This window comes from Girardinichthys multiradiatus, chromosome 3, assembly GCF_021462225.1.
Source record: "Girardinichthys multiradiatus isolate DD_20200921_A chromosome 3, DD_fGirMul_XY1, whole genome shotgun sequence".
Classification (NCBI taxonomy): Eukaryota; Metazoa; Chordata; class Actinopteri; order Cyprinodontiformes; family Goodeidae; genus Girardinichthys; species Girardinichthys multiradiatus.
This window is the reverse complement of record NC_061796.1, coordinates 26,157,323-26,166,150: the sequence shown is the minus strand read 5'-3', so window position 1 is coordinate 26,166,150 and position 8,828 is coordinate 26,157,323. Positions and strand designations below refer to the sequence as shown.

At 45.9% G+C, this 8,828-nt stretch overlaps 2 long non-coding RNA genes across 2 annotated transcripts; both read left to right on the top strand.

The window, feature by feature from the left end:
- Positions 1 to 3,982: 3,982 nt before the first annotated feature.
- On the top strand, positions 3,983 to 4,578 carry LOC124862316. The gene is made up of 2 exons (XR_007036901.1): positions 3,983 to 4,428; positions 4,499 to 4,578. It is a non-coding gene; the product is annotated as an uncharacterized LOC124862316 (long non-coding RNA).
- Positions 4,579 to 4,920: 342 nt separating this feature from the next.
- Positions 4,921 to 5,520, top strand: LOC124866355. The gene is made up of 2 exons (XR_007037783.1): positions 4,921 to 5,371; positions 5,448 to 5,520. It is a non-coding gene; the product is annotated as an uncharacterized LOC124866355 (long non-coding RNA).
- The last annotated feature ends 3,308 nt before the right edge of the window (positions 5,521 to 8,828 follow it).

Here is an 8,828-nt window from a genome sequence, read left to right as displayed (position 1 = left end):
ATGGCCGAGCTCACTAAGGGAGTGCCCGGCCACCCTACAGAGGAAGCTCATTTCAGCCGCTTGTATCTGGGATCTCGTTCTTGCGGTCATGACCCAAAGTTTATGGCCATAGATGAGGGTAGGAACATAGACCGACCGGTAAATCCAGAGCTTCGCATTTCGGCTCAGCTCTCTCTTTACCGCAACAGACCGGCACAGCGTCCCCATCACTGCGGCAGCTGCACCGATCCATCTGTCGATCTCCCACTCCATTCTTCCCTCACTCATGAACAAGACCCCAAGATATTTGAACTCCTTCACTTGAGGCAGGAGCTCCCCTCCAACCTGAAGAGGTTAAGCCATCCTTGTCAAGTTGATAACCATGGCCTCAGACTTGGAAGAGCTGATCTTCATCCCAGCCGCTTCACACTCGGTTGCGAACCACCCCAGTGCATGCTGTAGGTTTTGGCTAGAGGGGGCCAGCAGGACCATGTCATCTGCAAAAAGAAGAGACGAAATCCACTGGTCCCCAAACCAGACCCCCTCCGGCCCTTGGCTGTGCCTAGAAATCCTGTCCATAAAAGTTATGAACAGGACCGGTGACAAAGGACAGCCCTGCCGGAGTCCAACATGCACCGGGAACAAGTCCGACTTAGTGCCGGCAATGCGAACCAAACTCCTGCTCCACTTGTACAGAGACCGGATGGCCCCTAGTAAAGGGCCCCTGGTTCCATGCTCCTGGAGCACCCCCCACAGGGCATGACGAGGGACACAGTTGAATGCTTTCTCCAGGTCCACAAAACACATGTGGACCGGTTGGGCAAACTCCTATGAACCCTCGAGTACCCTGTAGAGGGTATAGAGCTGGTCCAGTGTTCCACGGCTAGGACGAAAACCACACTGCTCCTGAAGCCGGGGTTCGACTATCGGCCGGACTCTCCTCTCCAATACCCTGGCGTAGGCCTTGCCAGGGAGGCTGAGGAGTGTGATCCCCGTGTAGTTGGAACACACCCTCCGGTCACCCTTCTTATGTAGGGGGACCACCACCCCTGTCTGCCAATCCAAAGGCACTGTCCCCGTCCGCCACGCAATGTTGAAGAGGCGTGTCAACCATGACAGCCCTACAACATCCAAAGACTTGAGCTACTCAGGACAGATCTCATCCAACCTCGAAGCCCTGCCACCGCGGAGCTTTTTAACCACCTCGGTGACTTCAGTCCGGGTGATGAAAGAGGCCAACCCCGAGTCCCCAGCCTCTGTTTCCACCAGGGAATGCATGATGGCAGGATTGAGGAGATCCTCGAAGTACTCCTTCCACCGCCCGATAATGTCCCCAGTCAAGGTCAGCAGCTCCCCACCCCCACTGTAAACAGTGTTGGCGAAGCACTGCTTCCCCCTCCTGAGGCGCCGAACGGTTTGCCAGAATTGCTTCGGAGCCAACCAGTAGTCCTTCTCCATGGCTTCACCGAACTCCTCCCAGGTCCGAGTTTTTGCCTCTGCCACCACCCAGGCCGCGGCACGCTTGGCCCCACGGTACCCATCAACCGCCTCAAAAATAATGACTTCAGTTTTGTTTTTATTCATCTGAAGAAAATTATGACACATCCACGCATTGATTTGTTCTATGCATCTACCCAATACTTGAATGGGTTCAAAGTCACCTGGTGACATTGTAATGTAGAGCAGTGTATCATCTGCGTGAGATTTGTAGCTGAAAGCACATCTCTGTCCGTTCTCCTCGCAGCAAAAAGCTAATTCTTTGTCTTTCTCTTCTTTTTGTGATGTTATAAGTATTTTAGGTTGTTTGAACCTGACACTTATCTAGTTTGTTATGATCTGAGCTAGGGGGAGCATATAGATAATAAATAAGAGGGGTCCCAGGATGGAACCTTGGTGAACGCCACATGTGATTTTTGTCAACTCTGATGTAAAGTTACCTATTAACACAAAGAAGTCCCTGTTCTTCTAGTAAGACTCAAACCAGCCAAGTGCTGTACCAGAAAGACCAACCCAGTTCTCCAGTTGCTCCAGTAATATACTGTGGTCAAGAGTGTCGAATGCTGCACTGAGGTCCAATAATACCAATACATTTATGTGGATATCATTGAACACATTAACAAGCGCAGTCTGGGTAGTGTGATGAGTCGCCATGACCAAAATGTCAGGGCCATTTTTTGGTCCCATTACAGCCCTGCCCTGTGTTTTCTCAGAACACAGGAGTAAATCAACGTGAAATCAAGTTCAGTGAGGCAAATGGTATTCTTTGATAGACAACTGCTTACCGAAATGCATCCCAGAATTTATCGAATCTGCCAAATCTGAGTAGATCAATTTAAACTTTAATTAGACTTAAAGTACTCTAAGATAACTATTCCTTATATTTGGTGCCCTACAAAAGGAATTGACATGCATTGAACATTTCTTACCTATCATATCAGACAGCCATCCTGTCCTCATTCACTCTATATCTTACCATATAGTGCTGTTTTCTGGTCCTTCCTTTCATCCCCGCTTTAACAATTGGTAGTTGGGTTGCCAAACATACTTCAGCCTTTATTTTTGGAAGACATGCAGAACAAGTCTCCAGGGTCAGGAATCTAAACTGGGACAACTGTGTCCAAGACTTAGACTTCTGTATATGAGTTATGTGCTCTACTGCTACTCCATGCACTGCACCCCAGCCGGATATTTTTGAGATATCTTCATTTGTCTATAACAAATGGTATTTCAATATCTGAGAGACATCAGAGCTTTTGACAAAAGTATCTCACACCCCACATAAAAGTGTCATGGCCCGGGGTTTTTTGACAGCATCATGGAGTGGGCCCAGCATGGGGCTACCTGGCTTTGTGGGGTATTGTCTGTGTGGTTGCTCGGGCCATGTCCCTGAGTGGTGGGCCTCCGTCTGTTGGCCTACGGCACCCAGAGGTTGGCTGGAATAGTTAAGGGCCACGGGGGCGGCATTGGGCTCTGGTTGTTATTCCTCTCCCTAGACCTCTCTCGGACTGGGGATGACAGTACGACTGGGTCCGGGGGGCTCGGTGCCCTGCGTCTTATTCTATGCCTCTTTGACCTGGGGACTGCTGCTCTTGTGCCTTGATGGCAACCTACTTCTGTGCTGGGCATGTGACCTGGTGTGATGCTTTATGTCTGGCTGCCTGGAACTGCTGCTGCCTTCCAGAGCCGATCTACCTGCCTTTTGCTGCTCTTAGGTTCTGTGGATTGCAGGCCTTCTACCATTCTTGCCACACTAACAAATCTGTCATGATGTCACCAGAGGTCAAAACTGAACCTGTTGCTTCTTTTGCCCAGACCGAATCCATGCAGTTCAGCTGGACCAGTCTCACTCTAGAGAGAACCAGACGATTAACTTCTGGGAGGTGTCTATATTGCGGTGAGGTGGGACACTTTTGCCAACAATACCCAGTTCGGCCAAAAGAGAGAGCCCGTCAGTAAATAATGGGGTACTGACGGGCCCACCTTCTGTCTCTAATTACCCCCATTTCCATCTCAACTCTCTCACTGTGTTGAACAAGACCAATTGCCTGTTGTTGCTCCATCCTAAGAGACCAATCTAAAGTTTCTTCTGGCTTTCATCCTCAGCAACAAATTGTCAGTTCAAAAGATTGAACCAAGAGATGGAAAACACCCTGAGATGTTTCTGTACCAATAACCCAAGAACCTGGAGCAAAAATCCCATTTGGGCTGAGTATGCACACAATTCTCACATCTCCGCTGCCTCTGGTTTGTCTCCTTTTGAAGCATCGCTGGGTTATCAACTTCCACTCCTTCCATCCTCCTGTCCTGAACCTGTCCTTCCATCTGCCAGAACCCACTATAACCATTGCAAAATGTGATGTCAGGCCACAGAGCTGAGCGCAGATTTGTTGTGTTGTGTGGGTGTTGTGTCTCATTCTCTTCACCAGGGTGTGACAGGCAGGTGCAGCTGCACAGCTGTTTCCTATCAGTGCAGTTACCTGAGGAGCTTCAAAAGTTGCTGAGACCTTGGAGGAGGCATTAGATTGTTAACTCTTTTGAGTGGACCTACAAACCCTGCTCTGTTCTTGCCGTTGTCCTGACCAGTTGGTTGTCTAACCCCTGCTCTGTTCTCCCGAAGGTTGCTGACAGCTGAACCCTGCCCTGGATTCCACTTCAAGGTTCTGTCTCATTTCCTGCTAGCTGTCTGTGGACCTCCACCCTGGATTATCCGCTGTGGTTCAGTCTCCTCCCAAACTGGTAAATACTTCGATGAACTTACCTCAGCGCGAGGGTCTCCCTTCATCTCACGGACCAAAGTGCAGAATTGTTCCTCGCTCTCCATGCTCTGCCTGTCCACCCTCCAACAACATTCACCAACCAGAGAAACTCTCCCACACAGCATACCAACCTGCCAACTTCAGTCTCCGTGGCTTGCTCACTTTTCCCCTGACTCCACGCATTTACCACCAAGTAAACGTTGCCTTTCCTTTCTTATCATTCACAACCAACTACCTGTTATTAATACTTTTCTCTCTCTCAGTGAGCCGATTCCAGAAGCCAGACAGCTACGGAGTTCCAACACTGCCAGGAAACATAATTTCAATAAACCTTTTTATATCATATCTGTCTCAGTTTTGTGGTGCTCAAGACTCTCCTGGTTCTGAATACAATATGACATTAAAAAATTTGTTTTTGTTCATTCCAATTTACTTCTATGCATACTTTGGCGGTCTATTAAGTCAAATCACAAAAAAGTACATTGATGTTTGTGGTTATATTGTGATACTGTCATGATTCTGCACTGGTTGTCTGCATCATCTCTGTATGCTTGCTCTGTGCTGCAGCTTTTAGGAGGATTGTTTTCACCTGCTCTTTCCCTGCCAGCTCCCTAATTACACCTCATCTGATCCACCTGTGCTCCTGCCTTTATAAGCAGCTCTCTGACAGACAACCAGTGCCAGATTTTCGAAAGCCTTTGTGCAAGTAGTGTCCAGCGTTCCTTCCTTCCTTGCCTGCCTGTCTGCCTGATCTGATCTCATTTTGATTCACTGATTTTCCTGCTCTGCCTTGTCCACGTCAGATACTTCATTGACTTCTGCTTTGTGGACAAACAACCTTGCTTCTGCCTCCTGACCAACCTTCTCTGCCTAACCCTTGGTATGCCTGAATCTGCCTCCCCATTCATGACCTCACTTCTGTGCCCCGACCCACGATTCAAGCCTCTCCTTGGGATCCTGTCGCCTGATTCTGTCCTCTCGGCTTTGACCCTGTTTCTGTCTCCTGACCATTACTTTCTGCTCAGTCACTGGGTTTGCAAACCTGACAGCCAGTGTGATGTTGCCCTGCTGCCTCCTGATGATCACACGGAAGAGCCGAAATTCTGTTTCCTGATCCTGTCATGGATTTTGGAAAGGTTAATGACTTTCTTTCTGAGTGTTGCTATTATCTCAGTTCTTTGCTCAGCCACTAACCAGTCTGTCTGTCTCCAGAGGTTCCTGTGCCTACTGCTGGTGGTTTCTTGCCGAACATCTTCCAGAAAGATCAATAAATCTTTAAATCTTATCAGTTGTGTCTGGCTGAAATTCCAGGTCTTCTGAACAACCCGTTACAGAAATATCTGGCCAAAATGGACCCTTCGCCGGCACAACAGTGGCGTGGAGGAGTTGAAAACTCAATTTCCCCACTCGATGCAGGAATGAATGAGATTCTGGGGTTGTTACGTAACCTGCCTTTTTTTATTATTCCCCAGATCTCTTAGCTTCCTGAACCCACCTCCCAGGCTGCTGCACCAGTTACCGCCACCAGGGAGCCCCATTTGTTTCCGCCTGAACTGTTTAAAGGAGAACCTGATCAGTGCAGAGTAGAGGCTGACATTTTTTCGGGAGTCCCACGGGTCACGGGATTCCCATGGGAATCCCGTGGGACGGGAGACAGCATCAGTAAAGATCACGTGATTGGGACGGTACAGGATAAAACATGAACTGGAGCAGACGGGAGCGGGAGCTAACCGATAGGAGGGAAAATAAACTAGGATCAATTGTCTTTGGAAATGTAAAACTGAGACTTTGTTATAAACGTTAAGAAAAAGAAACTTGAATCGACGCCGCCATTGTGTAGTTTTTTTCCAAGAAGCCTATACTATAATGCGAGTCAAATGAACTACACGACCCACAAGCCAACAGTGCTTCTGATCAATGTTTTCCACCTGCGTTCAGGATGGAGGGAGCGAACGCAGGTGAACTGGACGTGGTAAAATTGGATTTGCAACGTAAAGTCAGAAGTAAGGACTTATCTATTAAACTCATAGAGCTCACAGGAAAGTTGCAAATATTACCAAACTTCAGGAGAGTTGAATGTAGCGGTGTTAACACACAGTCTGCTGCTTGTAAAACGTGTTTAGTCGTAATCAAGTTCACCAGTGATTAAGGGATACTTGTAAGGCAGATTCTGGATTGAATCAGCCCTGCTTCTCTTCATTTGTCAAACCAAAAGTACCATCACATGTCAAGTCTCTTCTGACCAACAAAACTCCTGCATATGCAGCCAAGATTTAAGAGCCTTTGTCACAGTAGAGGGGAAAGGTACGGAGCCCGCGAGGGGACATGTGGGAATTATTTTTTTTTTGCGTCCCCACGCAATACTTTTGCGTTCGGCATTTTGGAGCAACAGCACAGATGACAAACTGCTCATAAAACAAACACTGATATGTGATTGATATGGTTTATTTGTCATATGCAGGTTAACACGCAGTAAACAATGTGATTAAATGCTTAGGATAAGAAGAACCATTCAAATCACGATAAAAACAAAAACACTAATGGCGTACAAAAAAAAGTACACATCATGCAGCAGTAATAAGCAAACAAAGTGTCACAGATGTGGTTTTGTGCAGTATTATTGTTCAGTAGTTTGTTTGACAGCTTGTGGATAAAAACTGTCTTTTAGTCTGATTTGAAAATAATTTTATTTAAGGCTGATTTCAAAATAAAACTCAATAAATCTTAAAACGGGTGTAGTGTTTGTTTCATTTTTGCAGTTATCTGGTTTGGAAACTATCCCACAAAGTATTGTGAAATAACGCAAAGACTATTGCGTGGGGACACAAAAAAGAAAAAAATCTCCCCTTGTCCCCTCGCGGGCTCCGTATAGAAAGGCTTCATCAAGGGAAGATATTAAATAAATATGTTGTGAAATAGAAAAAAATTGAATGTACCATTAAATGTACAATTTATTTAATACATCATTAAATATTAACTGTACCACTAATTATGTCATGTTGTCTTTAAAATTATAAAGTACAGTTCTCTTACTAGGTGCATTTTTCTTTCGTTCCAGCAACTTGAAACATAAAAGTGATGTCATTGTTCAAAGGAAACGATCACTTAATAAATAAGTAAAATACAACTAGGTACATTTTGTTTATTCAACTAAGATAAGCATGGTCTGTTTCCTTGTTTGATATTTTATTATTTCTTCATTATTATTCTTTTTACTTTAACTGGCCTTTACTACAGCTAAAAACAGGGACCTAACTGGTCCTTCAAAGAAAGAAATTGCCAAAAGACTAAATGAAGAAAACAAAAAATGGAGTGGCACAGGAGTGGGAGTCGTTCTGAATGGGAGCGGGATGGGAGTGGGAGTCAATTTACCAGGAGTGGGACGGGACAGGATTTTTTTCGTTATGCTGGCCTGGGATTGGGATGGGACAGGAGAGAAAATCCATTCCCGTGTCACCCTCTAATGCAGAGCTTTCTTAACCCAATATGAAATTCACTTCAAGCTCCAGCCCTCTTCGTTTCCTACAGAAAGGCCAAAAGTGGCTCTTGTGATTTCACTTCTGGCAGGCACAGCCAAACTATGGGGTAATGCAGAATGGCAGAACAGGTCTGTATCATGTCACTCTTTTGCAGCTATTTCGAAAGCGCTGATAGGAATCTTTAATCCTGTTCTTCCTGAGTGTGAAGCAGCTAGAGGTTTATTTGCTCTTAAACAAGGCAAGAGCAGTGTGACACAGTACATTATCGACTTCCACCTAAGTGCTACTGAGTCAGTGGAATCAGGAGGCCCCTTTGGATGTGTTCATGCAAGCTCTAAATGAAGAAATTAAAGATGAGTTGGCTACTCGTGACTATCTTAAATCTTTGAAAGAGTTACAAGATTTAGCCACTCGCACTGATCTGCGTCTTACAAGAGAGAGAGGTCATAAGGAGGTCCAGTCTGTGTCTAGAGGATTAACCCCTCATTCATCTGCGTCTAACCGTCCCATTTCCCCAGAATACCCCATTTATTCCGAACCCATGCAACTGAGTTGTACCAAGCTATCTGAAACCGAATGATCCCACTGGAGATTACTCAACCTATGTTTCTGCTGTTGGGAACAGGGTCACAAGATTTCAAACAGTTTGAAGAAAGGTCAGAGGAAGACTCTGTTAAGCCAAAGTAGAGTTTCCTCCTTCATGTCCTTGAAATCCTTTCCTGCTAACCTCATGGTTTCTTCTGTTTCCCATCAGGTCTCAGTATTTATTGACTCTGGAGCAGACACTGACTTCATGGATGAGTCATTTGCTAGGGAGCTTGGCATCAAACTCATTCCAGCCCCTTCCTCGCACAATGTTTTGGCTCTGGATGGACATGATTTGTCTAGTTCTGTTCAAATAACTGAGAGCATCAGTTTCTTTATTGGGAGTAATCACCACGAGGAGATCACATTCATCATAATTCAGTCTCCTCTATTACCCATTGTTCTAGGGGCCACCCGGTTGAGGAAACACAACCCTCATATTGACTGGCAGAATAACACAATCTTGGATTGGTCTAAGACATGTTTGACTACATGTTTACTTTCTGCTTGTCCTCCCCCTGAGGTCCTG